General features: G+C 37.8%; 1 pseudogene; it reads left to right on the top strand.

Annotated features, from left to right (window-relative positions):
- Positions 1-634: 634 nt before the first annotated feature.
- LOC102284764 (renin receptor pseudogene) overlaps positions 635-16,660 on the top strand; it is a 52,262-nt pseudogene continuing 36,236 nt past the window's right edge.

Genomic DNA, 16,660 nt, shown 5'->3' with positions numbered 1-16,660 from the left:
TGCATAGGAACCTGGAATGTTAGGTCCATGAATCAAGGCAAATTGGAAGTGGTCAAACAGGAGATGGCAAGAGTGAACAAGTGCACATGGACATTTTAGGAATCAGTGAACTAAAATGGACCAGAATAGGTGAATTTAATTCAGATGCACACTATATCTACTACTGTGGGCAAGAATCCCTTAGAAGAAATGGAGTAGCCCTCAAGTTAACAAAAGAATCTGAAATGCAGTACTTGGGTACAATCTCAAAAACAACAGAATGATCTCTGTTCATTTCCAATGGCAATATCACAGTAATCCAAGTCTATGTCCCAACCAGTAATGCTGAAGAAGCTGAAGTTGAATGGTTCTATGAAGACCTATAAGACTTTCTAAAACTAACAACAAAAAATATGTCCTTTATATCATAGGGGACTAGAATGAAACAGTAGAATGTCAAGAAATACGTGGAGTAACAGGCAAATTTGGCCTTGGAGTACAAAATGAAGCAGGACAAAGGCTAATAGAGTGTTGCCAAGAGAACACACTTGTCATAGCAGCCATCTTCTTAAAACAACACAGGAGACAACTCTACATATGGATGTCACCAGATGGTCAATACCAAAATTAGACTGATTTTTCTTTGCAGCCAAAGATGGAGAAGCTCTATACGGTCAGCAAAAACAAGACCGGAGCTGACAGTGATTCAGATCATGAAATCCTTATTGCAAAATTCAGACTTAAACTGAAGAAAGTAGGGGAAACTAAAACCATTCAGGTATGACCTAAATCAAATCCCTTACAATTATACAGTGGAAATGACAAACAGATTCAAGAGATTAAATTTGATAGAGTGTCCAAAGAACTATGATGCAGGCTCGTGACATTGTACAGGAGGTGGTGATCAAGACAATCCCCAAGAAATATAAAGGCAAAATGGTTTTCTGAGGAGGACATAAAAATAGCTGAGAAAATTAGTTAAAGGCAAAGGAGAAATGGAAAGACATACCCATCTGAATGCAGAGTTCCAGAGAATAGCAAGGAGAGATAAGAAAGTCTCATCAGTGATCAATGCAAAGAAACTGGAAAACAATGGAATGGGAAAGGCTAGAAATCTTTTCAAGAAAATTAGAGATATCAAGGGAGCATTTCATGCAAAGAAAGGACAGAAACAGTATAGACATAAGGGAGGTGGAAGATATTAAGAAGAGGTGGCAAGAATACACAGCACTATACAGAAAAGATCTTAATGACTCAGATAACCACAATGGTGTGATCACTCACCTAGGGCCAACATCCTGAAGTGTGAAGTCAAGTGGGCCCTTGGAAGCATCACTACGAACAAAGCTAGTGGAGGTGACAGAATTCCAGTTGAGCCACTTCAAATCTTAAAAGATGATGCTGTTAAAAAGCTGAACTCAATATGCCTGCAATCTGAAAAACTCAGCAGTGGCCACAGGACTGGAAAATTCAGTTTTCATTCCAATATCAAAGAAAGGCAATGCCAAAGAATGTTCAGACCACCACACAATTGCACCCATCTCACATACTAGCAAATTAATCCTCAAAATTCTCCAAGCCAGGCTCAGTGCATGAACAAAGAATGCCCAGATGTTCAAGTTGGATTTAGAAAAGGCAGAGGAATCAGAAATCAAATTGCCGACATCTGTTGGATCATAGAAAAATCAAGAGAGTTACAGAAAAACTTCTACTTCTGCTTTATTGACTATGCCAAAGCCCTTTACTGTATGTATCACAACAAACTGTGGAAAATTCTTTAAGAGATGGGAATACCAGATGACCTTTTAAAAATGTATATGCCTCCTGAAATATCTGTATGCAGGTCAAAAAAGCAACAGTTAGAACTGGATATGGAACAATGGACTGATTTCAAATTGGGAAGGGAGTACGTCGAGTCTATATATTGTCAGCCTGTTTATTTAACTTATATGCAGAGTACAACATGCAAAATGTCCGGTTGGATGAAGCACAAGCTGTAATCAAGATTGCCCTGAGAAACATCAATGACATCAGATACGCAGATGACACCAGCATTACGGCAGAAAGCAAAGAGGAACTAAAGAGCCTCTTGATGAAAGTAAAAGAGGAGCTTGAAAAAACTGGCTTAAAACTCAACATTCTAAACGAAGATCATGGCATCTGGTCCCATACCTCATGGCAAATAGATGGGGAAACAATGGAAACAGTGGCAGAGTTTTATTTTCTTGGGCTCCAAAATGACTGCAGATGGCAACTGCAGCCATGAAATTAAAAGATGCTTGTTCCTTGGGTGAAAAGCTATGACCAAGCTAAACAACATATTAAAAAGCAGAGACATTACTTTGCCAACAAAAGTCCATCTATTTAAAACTATGGTTTTTCCAGTAGTCATGTATGGATGTGAGAGTTGGACAGTAAAGGAAGTTGACCCACTGAAGAACTGAAGCTTTTGAACTGTGGTGTTGGATACTCCTGAGAGTCCCTTGGACTGCAAGGAGATCCAGCTTCTTAATCCTAAAGGAAATCAACCCTGAATATCCACTGGAAGCACTGATGCTGAAGCTAAAGCTCCAATACTTTGGCCACCTGATGTGAAGAGCTGACTCATTGGAAAAAGTTCCTGATGCTGAGAAAGACCGAAGGCAGAAGGAGAAAGAGATGACAGAGGATGAGATGGTTGGATGGCATCACCATCTCCATGGACAGAGATTGAGCAATTCTGGGAGCTGGTGATGGAAATGGAAGCCTGGCATGCTGCAGTTGATCTTGTCGCAAAGAGTCAGACACGACTGAGTGACTGAACTGAACTGAATATCAAACATTAATAAAAAGTGTCAAGAGAATTTAAGACAATATATATTTTCTTTAATTACTAAAAACATTTAGATACTAGATGCGCCTCTTGAGAAACCTATATGCAGGTCAGGAAGCAACAGTTAGAACTGGACATGGAACAAAAAACTGGTTCCAAATAGGAAAAGGAGTACGTCAAGGCTGTATATTATCACCCTGCTTATTTATCTTATATGCAGAGTACATCATGAGAAACGCTGGCCTGGAAGAAGCACAAGCTGGAATAAAGATTGCAGGGAGAAATATCACTAACCTCAGATATGCAGATGATACCATCCTTATGGCAGAAAACAAAGAGGAACTAAAAAGCCTCTTGATGAAAGTGAAAGTGGAGAGTGAAAAACTTGGCTTAAAGCTCAACATTCAGAAAACGAAGATTATGGCATCTGGTCCCATCACTTCATAGGAAATAAATGGGGAAACAGTGGAAACAGTGTCAGACTTTATTTTTTTGAGCTCCAAAATCAGTGCAGATGGTGACTGCAGCCATGAAATTAAAAGACTCTCACTTCTTGGAAGGAAAGTTATGATCAACCTAGATAGCATACTGAAAAGCAGAGATTACTTTGCCAACAAAGGTCCATCTAGTCAAGGCTATGGTTTTTCCAGTGGTCATGTATGGATGTGAGAGTTGGACTGTGAAGAAAGCTGAGCACCAAAGAATTGATGATTTTGAACTGTGGTGCTGGACAAGAGTCTTGCGAGTCCCTTGGACTGCAAGGAGATCTACCCAGTCTATCCTAAAGGATACCAGTCCTGGGTGTTCATTGGAAGGACTGATGCTAAAGCTGAAACTCCAGTACTTTGGCAACCTCATGCAAAGAGTTGACTCATTGGAAAAGACCCTGATGCTGGGAGGGATTGGGGGCAGGAGAAAAAGGGGATGACAGAAGATGAGATGGCTGGACAGCATCACCGACTTGATACACATGAGTTTGGGTAAACTCCGGGAGTTGGTGATGGACAGGGAGGCCTGGCATGCTGCAATTCATGGGGTCACAGAGTCAGACATGACTGAGCGACTGAACTGAACATATAAAAGAGATCAATTAACAGAAACATTGAATTTTCATCCAAATTAATTTCCATATGCTTTATAGATATTTAGGTTTAGGTTCCTTGGATAACAAAATATGAGAAATTATTAACACCTTTTATAAGTTTTCTTTATTTTTACTTTAATTTATAAACATTTGTCTAGAATATTGTACTTGAATAAAAAAAAAGAGATACTGATGAAAGCTAACTTTATAATTGTTCAAATGTATATATATATATATATATATATATTAATTAATTTCCTTTAATGCCTTATTTAACTTATAGTGCATTTTAAATCACTTGAAAGAAAAAACTTGTATCACTTAAAATTTTATAAAGCAGTATAATGAATCTCTACGTATCCACGAAAGATCTTAAGCAACAAACATTTCCAATACAGTTGTAAAATTTGTGTATACATTTCCTATTTTATTCTACTCTCTTATCTTCAGAATAAAATAGTAGCCTTAATTAACAGTTTATACACCTGATTCATTTGTCTGTACTTTTATTGATATATAAAGATGTTTGGAATATTTTATTTGTCTTTGTGTGGATCACAACAAATTGTAGAAAATTCTTAAAGAGATGGGAATACCAGAGAAACTAAAGAGCCTCTTGATAAAGGTGAAAGAGGAGAGTGAAAACACTGGCTTAAAACTCAGTATTAAAAAAACTAAGATTATGGCATCTGGTCCCACGACTTAATGGCAAATAGAAGGGGAAACAATGGAAACAGTGACAAACTTTATTTTCTTGGGCCCCAAAATCACTGCAGATGGTGAATGCAACCAGGAAATTAAAAGACGCTTGATCCTTAGAAGAAAAGTTATGACAAACCTAGACAGTGTAATAAATAGCAGAGACACCACTTTCCTGGTGAAAGTCCGTATAGTCAAAGCTATGGTTTTTCCAGTAGTCATGTATGGATGTGAGAGTTGGACTATAAAGAAGGCTGTGTGCCAAAGAATTGATGCTTTTGAACTATGATGTTGCAGAAGACTATTGAGAGTCCCTTGGATAGCAAGGCTGCTGCTGCTACTGCTGCTAAGTCACTTCAGTCATGTCCGACTCTATGCGACCCCATAGGCGACAGCCCACCAGGCTCTCCCGTCCCTGGGATTCTCCAGGCAAGAACACAGGACTGGGTTGCCATTTCCTTCTCCAATGCATGAAAGTGAAAAGTGAAAGTGAAGTCGCTCAGTCATGTCCGACTCTTCGCGACCCCATGGACTGAGATCAAACCAATCTATCACAAGGAAATCAGTCCTGAATATTCTTTGGAAGGACTGATGCTGAAGCTCCAATACTTTGGCCACCTGATGTAAAAAGCTGACTAATTGTAATAGACCCTGATCTGGGAAAGATTGAGGGATTGAGGACCAGGAGGTGACAGAGAATGAGGTGGGTGAAAGGTATCATTGACTCAGTGAATGTGAGTTGCAGCAAACTCTGGAAGATAGTGAAGGACAGTGAAGCCTGGCAAGCTGAAATCCTTAGGGTTACAAGAAGTATGACACAACTAAGCAACTGAATAACAACAAAATCTCTATAGTCATTGGTTACATATTATATGTGTTCCCTTTCAGATATTTTTTCCAAAATATGCTTGGGAAATTCATCATTGTTACTTATTTTAATTGCTTATTAAAATAGGTTACTTTAATTGATTCATCATTTTTGATATTATAAAAACACTGCTAAAATCTTATGTAAACATCCTGTGCAATATATAAATATTTTTTATTGATTCATTTGGAAGAAAAAATTAAAGTATAAATTGATCCTAGATCTAGAAGTAAAACTTAAGTCTTTATAAGTCCTGGAAGTAGAAAAAAATTTTGATCACAGATTAGGCAAGGATTCAGCAGATACAACTTCAAAAATACAAGCCAAATAAAGAAAACAAGAAAAAGATAAATTAGACTCAATATAAAAGTGTTTGCTATTTAAAAGACTCTCTTTACAGAATGAAACCACCAGTCTCATATATGTACAGAATATTTAGAAATGATACATCTCCTAAAGTGATTGTATCTATGGTATATCAATAAATCTCTAACTCAGTAATTGGAATATAAATATCTCAGCTTAAAATTGGCAAAATATTTGGATAGATAAAGCAACAAAGAAGATATACTTTTGGCAAATAACACATGAAGAAATTCTCAATATTATTTGGTTTTAGAAAAACTTAAAACCACTAAATATTAATATTACAGCATACCAACTAGAGTGATTAAAATTCAATTTTTTAAAAATATGACAATACCAACTGCTGGTGAGAATGCTGTTATGGGTGTAGAATAGCATTGTGCTCTGGAACATTTTTGGTGGGAATGTGAAATACTTTATTTAATTTGGAAAAAAAGTTGATAGTGCCTCATAAAGTAAAGAATCTGCCCGCCAATACAGGAGATGTGGTTTCAATCCCTGGGTTGGGAAGATTCCCTTGAGAAGGAAATAGTAACCCACTCCAGTGTTCTTGCCTGGAGAATCCCATGGACAGAGGAGCCTGATGGGCTATAGTCCTCGGGGATCACAAAAAGTTGGACACGACTGAAGCGACAGAACATAATAAAATAAAACATATTTATCATAAGACTCAGAAATCTTATTCACTTATCCAAGCAAAATGACAAATTAAATTCATATAAGGACATGCATGATGGCATTTATATCATATTATTCACAATTGATCTCTTATGGATTGATAAGAAAAGTATTATCCATAAAACAGAATACTACTCACCAAATAATAAAATATAAACTCTTGATACAAGGGACAATTTGGCTGAGTAACAGATATATAGTACTACTAAAGTATAGAAGCTAGACTTAAAAGTCCTCATAGTGCATGAGTCCATTTACATGAATTTTTGGAAAAGGCAAATCTATAGGGACAAAAAACAGACTCTGAATTGCCTGGGGCTGGGACTGAGGGATGCTTGACTATAAATAGGCACTAGGAAAATTTGAGGAAGATCCTGGTGCTGAGAGGGACTGGAGACAGGAGGAGAAGGGGACGACAGAGGATGAGATGGCTGGATGGCATCACCGACTTGACGTACATGAGTTTGGGTAAACTCCGGGAGTTGGTGATGGACAGGGAGGCCTGGTGTACTACGATTCATGGAGTCTCAAAGAGTCAGACACGACTGAGCGACTGAACTGAACAGAACTGAACTGAAGAATTGGTCTACATTTTCATTATGGCCCTTGTTATACAATTATATATGTTTGTCAAAACATTCAGAAAAGTATATAAATTATATTGTAATATTAGGAGAGCCACAAAAAAAGAAAAGATAAAATAGATATATTTTCAGACAATAAAAAACAGAAAATTTATCTCCATGAGCTTTTACTACAGGAGACACTAAAGGAAGTTCTTAAATTTGAAGAAAAAGCCCAAATATCCAGAAAGACATGTATAGTTATAGAACTGTAACTACGTATTCAAATATAATACAATTTTAATTGTTATATTTTGAAAGAGTTAATTTCTTGACTGGTTAAGGAAAAATACCAATATATTGTGAAGTTTATAAATTATGGAGAGGTAAAATACATTAAAATAGGAGCACAAAGTGAGGATAAATGGAAAACGATTCTGATAAAGATCTTAGAATTTTTGTAAAATTAGAATATCATTTTAAGGTAGACTATTATAAGTTAATGATGCACATTCAAAGAACATTTAAATCTCTAGTTTAACCACTTGAAATTAACACTGGCTAAAAAGATGAAAACACAGGATTAAATTGAATATTTTTTAAAATGCTTAATTAATTTAAGACAGGAAAACAGGGGACAAGAAACAAAACCAGGCAAAACAGAAAGCAAAAGGTAAAATAATAATCTAAAGCCAGTAATCTCAATACTCACATTAAGTGTAACTGCATTAAGTACTCCATACTCCAGTTAATAGACAGATTGTCAGGCTCCATAACATTGCATAACCTTATAACATGCTGACTAAAGAAATTGCTTTAACGGTAAAGACACTAATGGGTTGAAAATTAAATGATGAAAAACAATACAATGTGCAGAAAATATGCATGAAAAACTAGTATTACTCTTTTAATTTCAGAAAAAGGAAATTTCAAAAGGAGGAATATCCCCAAAGGTAATGATAATTAATAATGAAAAGTATATCCAATCATTAAGAAAACTAAAATATTCTGTTGTTTAGTTGCTGAGTCCAACTGTTTACAACCCTATGGATTGTAGCCCACCACTTTCCTCTCTCCATGGGATTTCGCAGGCAAGAATAGTGGAGTGGGTTGCCATTTCCTTCTCCAGGGGATCTTCCTGACACAAGAATCAAACCTGTTTCACTTGCATAAGCAGGCTTATTCTTTACCACTGAGCCATTTTAATTGTGTACAGATCCAATTTAAACATTTAAAAATTCAGGAAGTAAAAATTTACAGAACTAACATACAATGGAATATTACTCAGTCATAAAAAGCAATGCATTTGAGTCAGTGCCAATGAGGTAGATAAACCTTGAACCTATTATGCAGAGTGAAGTAATTCAGAAAGTCGTTATGTATGATGGCAGAATAGGATTTGTGCTCACCTACTCCTGTGAGAACACCAAAATCACACTACTAGCTCCTGTACAATCATCAACAGGAGAATGTTGGATCCCACCAAAAAAAAATAGCCCGCATCCAAGGCAAAAGAGAAGACCTAACAAGACAGTAGGTGCAGCAAAATCACGTTTAGAATCAAACCTCATACCCGCCAGAGACTCTCAGAGAGTGCAAACAAAACCTTGTGTTCAACAGGGCCCAGGGAAAGGAAAAATGACCCCCACAAGACACTGAGCCAGACTTGCCTTTGAGTGTTTGAGTGCCTCCTGTGAAGACACAGGTCAGCAGTGGCCTGCCACAGGGACGGGGCTCTGACTACAGCAGACCTGGGAAGTGTGGCATGTGGCATACGCCCTCCTAGAGGAGATTACCATTAGCCCAACCATAGATCCACTGAGCAGACAACCCACAAACTGGAGAACAATTATACCAAAGAAGTTCTTGCACTGTTGCCAAAGTTCTAGGGCTCACAACAGATTTCCCAACCTTGGGATCTGCAAAGGGACTGAGAATGCCCAGGGAATTTTAAGGCCAGTGGGATTTGATTACAAACCCTCTGGACTGAGGAAACAGACTTATTGCTGCTGCTGCTGCTAAGTCGCTTCAGTCATGTCCGACTCTGTGCAACCCCATAGACGGCAGCCCACCAGGCTCCCCCGTCCCTGGGATTCTCCAGGCAAGAACACTGGAGTGGGTTGCCATTTCCTTCTCCAATGCATGAAAGTGAAAAGTGAAAGTGAAGTCGCTCAGTCGTGTCCGACTCTTCGTGACCTCATGGACTGCAGCCCACCAGGCTCCCCCATCCCTGGGATTTTCCAGGCAAGAGTACTGGAGTGGGTTGCCATTGCCTTCTCTGCAGACTCTTGGAGGACACAACAAAACCTTACGTGTACCAGGATCCAGGAGAAAGGAACAGTGATCTCACAAGAGACTGAGCCAGCCTTGCCTGTGACTGTCCAGCAATCTCTGGTGGAGGTGTGGGTCTACAGTGGCATGCTACAGGGCAGGGGCACTGAATACAACAGTCCTTGGAGCTGCAGAGAGCTGGCATGAGTCCTTTTGAAGGAGGTGGCCTCAGGCCAAACTATAGGGAGGTAACACAGCCCCACTCATCAGAAGAAAATTGGATTAAAGATTTATTGAGCATAGCCCCACCCACCAGAGCAAGACCCATTTGCCCCATGGCTAGTCCCTCCCATCAGGAAGCTTCCACAGCCTCTTATCCTCATACATCAGAGGGAAGACAAAATGAAACCACAGTAAGAGACAACTAACCAAACTGATCACATGGATTACAGCCTTGCAATGAAACTATAAGCCATCCCACGTAGGGCCACTCAAGATAGACGGGTCATGGTGGACAGTTCTGACAAAAAGTGATCCACTTGAAAAGGGAATGGCAAACCACTTCAGTACTCTTGCCTTGAAAACCCCATGAACAAGGCAAAAATACATGACAGTGAAAGAGAAATTCCCCAGGTCAGTAGGTGCCCAATATGATACTGGAGAAGAGTGGAGAAATGGCTCCAGAGGAATGAAGAGGCTGAGCCAGAGCAAAAACAACACACAGTTGTAGATGTGTCTGGTGGTGTAAGTAAAGTCCAATGCTGTAAAAAACAATATTGCATAGGAACCTGGAATGTTAGGTTCATGATCAAGTTAAACTGGAAGTGGTCAAACAGGAGATGGCAAGAGTGAACATCGACATTTTAAAAATCAGTGAACTAAAATGGATCAGAATGGGCACATTTAATTGACGACCATTATATCTACTACCGTAGGCAAGAATCCCTTAGAAGAAATAGAGTGTAGCCATCATAGTCAACAAAACAATCTTAAATGCAGTACTTGGGTGCAATTTCAAAAACAACAGAATGATCTCTGTTCATTTCCAAGGCAAACTATTCAATATCATAGTATTCCGAGTCTATGCCCCAACCAGTAATGCCAAAGAAGCTGAAGTTGAATGGTTCTATGAAAACCTGCAAGACTATCTAGAACAAACACCAAAAAGAAATACTTTTCATCATAGGGTTCTGGGATGCAAAAGTAGGGCATCAAGAGATACCTAGAGTAGAGGTAAGTCTAGCCTTGGAGTACAAAATGAAGCAGGACAAAGGCTAACAGAGTGTTGCCAAGAGAACACACTGGTCATAGCTGCCACCCTCTTCCAACAACACAAGAGATGACTCTACACATGGACATCACCAGATGGTCAATAGTGAAATGAGATTGATTATATTCTTTGTAGCCGAAGGTGGAAAGCTCTATACAGTTACCAAAAAGAAGACCAGGAGCTGACTGTGGCTCAGATCATGAACTTATTGCAAAATTCAGACTTAAATTGAAGAAAGTAACAGAAACCACTCAGTCATTCAGGTATGACTGAAATCAAATCGCTTATGAATATACAGTGGAAGTGACAAACAGATTCAAGGGAATAGATCTGATAACAGATCTGAAGGACTGTTGATAGGTTCATAGCATTGTACAGAGGTGGTGATCAAAATCATTCCCAAGAAAAAGAAATGCAAAAAGGCAAAATGGTTCTGAGGAGGCCTTACAAATAGCTGAGAAAAAAAGGGAAGGTAAAGTCTAAGGAGAAAAGGAAAGATAGACCCATCTGAATGCAGAGTTCCAAAGAATAGCAAAAGGAGAACAGAAAGCCTTTGTCAGTGATCAATGCAAAGAAACAGAGGAAAACAACAGGATGGGAAACACTAGATATCTTTTCAAGAAAATTAGGGATACCAAGGGCACTGCATGCAAAGATGGGCACAATAAAGGGCAGAAATGGTATGGACCTAACAGAAGCAAAAGATATCAAGAATAGGTGGAAGAATACACAGAAGACTTATAAAAAAAATTATCTTAATGACCCAGATAACCACAATGGTGTGATCACTCACCTAGGGCCAGATATCCTGGAATGCAAAGTCACATAGGCCTTAGGAAGCATCACTACGAACAAAGTTAGTGGAGGTGATGGATTTCAGTTGAGCTATTTCAAATCCTAAAAGATGACGCTGTTAAAGTGCTACACTCAATCTACCAACAAATTTGGAAAACTCAGCGTTGACCACAGGACTGGAAAAGGTCAGTTTCCATTCCAACCCTGAAGAAAGGAAATGCCAAATAATGTTCATACTACTGCACAATTGCACTCATTTTGCACACTAGCAAAGTAATGCTTAAAATTCTCCAAGCCAGGCTTCAACAGCACATGAACCAAGAACTTCCAGATATTCAAGCTGTTTTTAGAAAAGGCAGAAGAACCTGGATCATAGAAAATACAAAAGAGTTTCATAAAAATATCTACTTCTGCATCACTGACTATGCTAAAGCCTTTGACTGTGTGGATCACAACAAACTGCGGAAAATTCTTCAAGAGATGGGAATACCAAACCACCTTATCTGCCTCCTGAGAAATCTGTATGCAGTTCAAGAAGCAACAATTAGAACTGGACATGGAAAAACAGACTGGTTCCAAAATGGGAAAGGAATATGTCAAGGCTGTATATTGTCACCCTACTTATTTATCTTACATGGAGAGTATATCTGTGGAATGCCAGGCTGGATGAAGCACAAGCTGGACATAAGATTGCCAGGAGAAATATCAATAACCTCAGATATGCAGGTGATAACCACCCCTATGGCTGAAAGTGAAGAGGAACTAAAGAGCCTCTTGATGAAGGTGAAAGAGGAGAGTGAAAAAGCTGGCTTAAAACTCAACATTCACAAAACTAAGATCATGGCATCCAGTCCCAACACTTCATGGCAAATAGGTAGGGAAACAGTGGAAACAGTGAGAGACAATTTTCTTGGGCTCTAAAATCACTGCAGATGGTGACTGTAGCCATGAAATTAAAATATGCTTGCTCTTTGGAAGAAAAGTTATGACAAACCTAGACAGTGTAATAAAAAGTAGAGACATCACTTTTTGCCAACATCTAGCCAAATCTGTGGTTTATCCAGTAGTCATGATGGATGTGAGAGTTGGACCATAAAGAAGAGTGAGCACTAAAGAACTGATGCTTTTGAACTGGTGTTGGAGAAAACTCTTGAGAGTCCCCTGGACTGCAAGGAGATCCAACCAGTCCATCCTAAAGATGATGAGTCCTGGGTGTTCATTGGAGGGACTGATTCTGAAGCTGAAGCTCCATTACTTTGGCCACCTGATGCAAAGAGCTAACTCATTAGAAAAGACCCTGATACTGGGAAAGATTGAAGGCAGGAGGAGGAGAGAACAACAGAGGAGGGGATGAATGGATGACATCACCAACTCAGTGGAGATGAATTTGAGCAAGCTCCAAGGGATGGTAAAGAACAGGGAAGCCTGGCGTGTTGCAGTCCATGGGTTCACAAAGAGTAGGACATGGCTGCATGAGTGAAGAACAAAATCAGAAAGAGAAAACAAATGTCACATATTAATACCTATTTATCCAATGTAGAAAGATGATACTGATAAACCTATTTACAGGGCAGCAATGGAGATGCAGACATAGAGAACAGACTTGTGTGGAGTGTGGTTAGGAAGGAGAGAGGGGGAAAGTGGAGAGTTAGCATGGAAATATATACGCTAACATATAGAAAATAGATAGCCAGTGGGAATTGCTGTTTGACTCCTGGAACTCAAACCAGTGCTCTGTGACAACCTAGAGGAGTGGGATGTGATGGGAGGTTGGAGGGAAGGGATATATGTACACCTATGACTCATTCATGTTGATGTATGCCAAAAAGCAACACAATGTTGTAATTTTCCTTCAATTAAAAATAAATTAATTAATAAAAAGTTAAACTTGAAAACAAAACAACAAATTTATAGAACTAAAGAAAAAATATATAAACCCACAAAATTACCCTACAGTGCTTAGTCGTACTAATGAAAATAAGTACAACAGGCTTAGTAATATACTTTCTTGTCTTTATTTTTACTGAAAAATAGTTTGATTCTTATTATATTTTATAATAGTTATAATGTATATGTATAAACTTTGTTTCCTTTTTATCATTTGAGTTAAAATAATTTAAAATAGTTGAAGACACTGTGTTTTATGGAAACATCAATTATCATTTCTTACGTTGGGTTGTTTAGTTTTGACATTTGTCAGTTAAACTAACATGCAGACTTCTTTTTTCTTTTTTTTTCATTTTGTGGTTACATTTAATTATCATTAAAAATTCCTAGAAGTAAAATTCCTATGATTACTATGTAGTAACATAAAGGATTGTCACCCTGCTTATTTAACTTATATGCAGAGTACATCATGACAAACGCTGGGCTGGAGGAAGCACAAGCTGGAATCAAGATTGCCGGGAGAAATATCAATAACCTGAGATATGCAGATGACACCACCCTTATGGCAGACAGTGAAGAAGAACTAAAAAGTCTCTTAATGAAAGTGAAAGAGGAGAGTCAAAAAGTTGGCTTAAAGCTCAACATTCAGAAAACTAACATCATGGCATCTGGTCCCATCACTTCATGGGAAATAGATTGGGAAATAGTGGAAACAGTGGCTGACTTTATTTTTTTGGGCTCCAAAAATCACTGCAGATGGTGACTGCAGTCATGAAATTAAAAGATGGTTACTCCTTGGAAGAAAAGTTATGACCAACCTAGATAGCATATTAAAAAGCAGAGATATTATTTTGCTAACAAAGGTCTGTCTAATCAAGGCTATGGTTTTTCCTGTGGTCATGTATGGATGTGAGAGTTGGACTATGAAGAAAGCTGAGCACTGAAGAACTGATGCTTATGTACTGTGGTGTTGGAGAAGACTCTTGAGAGTCCCATGGACTGCAAGGAGATCCAACCAGTCCATCCTAAAGGAGATCAGTCCTGAGTGTTCTTTGGAAGGACTGATGCTAAAGCTGAAACTCCAATACTTTGGCTACCTCATGCGAAGACTGACTCATTGGAAAACACCCTGATGCTGGGAGGGATTGGCGGTAGGAGGAAACAGGGAAAACAAAAGATGAGATGGCTGGATGACATCACTGACTCGATGGACATGAGTTTGGGTAAACTCCAGGAGTTGGTGATGGATAGGGAGGCCTGGTGTGCTGCGATTCATGGGGTTGCAAAGAGTCGGACATAACTGAGCGACTGAACTGAACTGAACATAAAGGAAATTTCATTAAATTGAACAATAACTTATTCAATACTTTCTAAAAAATAATACAAAATTTAGCCTGGATTCAAATAATACTGCTATAAACTGTTTTAATACTCTTAGTTTTTTGTTACACTGTTATTTCCTTTCTAGTTTTATTTCTTAAACTTTCCTCTGATATTCTTCCTTAGTATAATTTTGCTGTTGCTGCTGTAGTTTTAATCCATAATCTTTTTAACTTTTGTTCCTCAATCTTAGGTGTGTTAAATATTCACTTCTAATGTAATGTTTTGTTTCCCGCATCCCCCAGATTATGTCTTCTGTGATTCTTTTATAGCTGGTCTGTATTCTCTCCCTGCTTTTGATGTCCATGTAGCTTTTTGTACATTTATTTCTTTCTGCTTGAGATACTATTTTTCCAGACTATGGTTTCACACTTTTCTCAGTATTTGTTAATTATTAACTTAAAATACTGTGCTTTTTAAATTTTTGAGGAAAAGAACAGCTATGCTTTTCAATTCTAATGTTTTTAATCTGTTCTATTGATTGAATTCTTTCTTTTTGTCTTCCAGAATTTGCTGTCCTTTAACATTTAGTTCCTTACTTTTGACTGAAATCTTCTCTCTTCTACTCAGTAGTTTCTCTGTCCTAATATATTTTTAAATTTCCTCCCAGGCATTCTTGATAGCTCTATAATTTAAAGGGAAAAAAATCCTTTACCATCACCATATACACATATTGCTCTTAAAAAATATTTATTCACTCCACTCTGGATTTTCTCCCCATATTCACTAACAAAATAACCTTTTTAAAAACTCTCTAGTAAACAAATCAAACAAGCTTTTTTTAGTCTTTAAGTATAGAGAATGCTCTTGAGGTAGTATTTGGCCCCTCTTTCTGATTTTGCTTTCCAGAAATACACTTCACCCTTGACTTTTGTTGATTTAAAGTCACTTTCTTGATTCTCTCCTCTCTTTAACTATTTATGTTCTCCGTTGCTAATCCTCACATGCTGTGTTGTTGTTATTTAGTCACTCAGTCATATCCAATTCTTTTGCAGTCCATGGACTATAGCCCACCAGATTCCCCTGTCAATGGGATTATCCAGGCAAAAATACTGGAGTGGGTTGCCATTTCTTTCTCCATTATTATGCTATATGTTCTTCTATTATCAGCCTGTGTATTCTTTTATATGTCACTCCTATTTATGTTACTAGAAACAATTTTTATGTTGATAACTACAATCCGATTTCCAGATCTGAGTGGCCAAGTCTGGGTAGATATCTATATATTTGTCTTGCACATATTCTTTTAGACTGTTTGAACTTTGCTAATTTTAGCGATTTGAATCCTTTAGGATGACAAATTCCTTCTCTTATCTTCATCATTCAAACAGTCAATCAATTTGTATTGGACCATGTTTAGAACATTTATGATTTTTTTTTTCTGATCAGTGTTTGTCTCCACGTATCAAACTCCCTAGACATTCTTGCACAACATGTACATGGTTGAGACTGGGCTAATAGAAACCTTCTCTGGGAATTTTTTTTTTTTTTTTTTAAGTGGATATAGGAGGAAAAAAATTTTTTTTTCCTTTTATTGGATGAAAGTGTTTAAAGAGTTAAGCTCAGAGCTTCTGGTACGACCCAACTCACAGAATAAAAGGTTAGAGTGATATGGCAGGGAGAGGATAAAGATTAATTCTCTGGTTCCAGTCATCCCTATGACCACTAGCCTCTGCCATTTTTTTAATTTGGTGAATAAAATACATATTATCTCTATGCAATTAAGGAATTGAGAAGAGATCTTTTAATGCAAAGAAAAAATGCTCTAAAAAATAATAAGTTCTAAATAATAAAGGTTTTATTGAGAACCTAAAGAAGATTCTCTCTTCTCAAAAAATTATACACATATAAATATTGCTATGTAATTTATAACCATTGACTCCCAAATTTAGCACTCAAATTAGAATTCTATCCTATACTTCATACCAACTCTAAAGTGAAATATGATACACTCATTTGGTGATGCCATGGAGGCAAGGCCACTTTATTAACCAATGTTTATGAAGCT

Source organism: Bos mutus, chromosome 3 (assembly GCF_027580195.1).
Source record: "Bos mutus isolate GX-2022 chromosome 3, NWIPB_WYAK_1.1, whole genome shotgun sequence".
In the NCBI taxonomy this organism is placed as follows: Eukaryota; Metazoa; Chordata; class Mammalia; order Artiodactyla; family Bovidae; genus Bos; species Bos mutus.
This window is presented reverse-complemented; position numbering and strand designations above follow the sequence as displayed.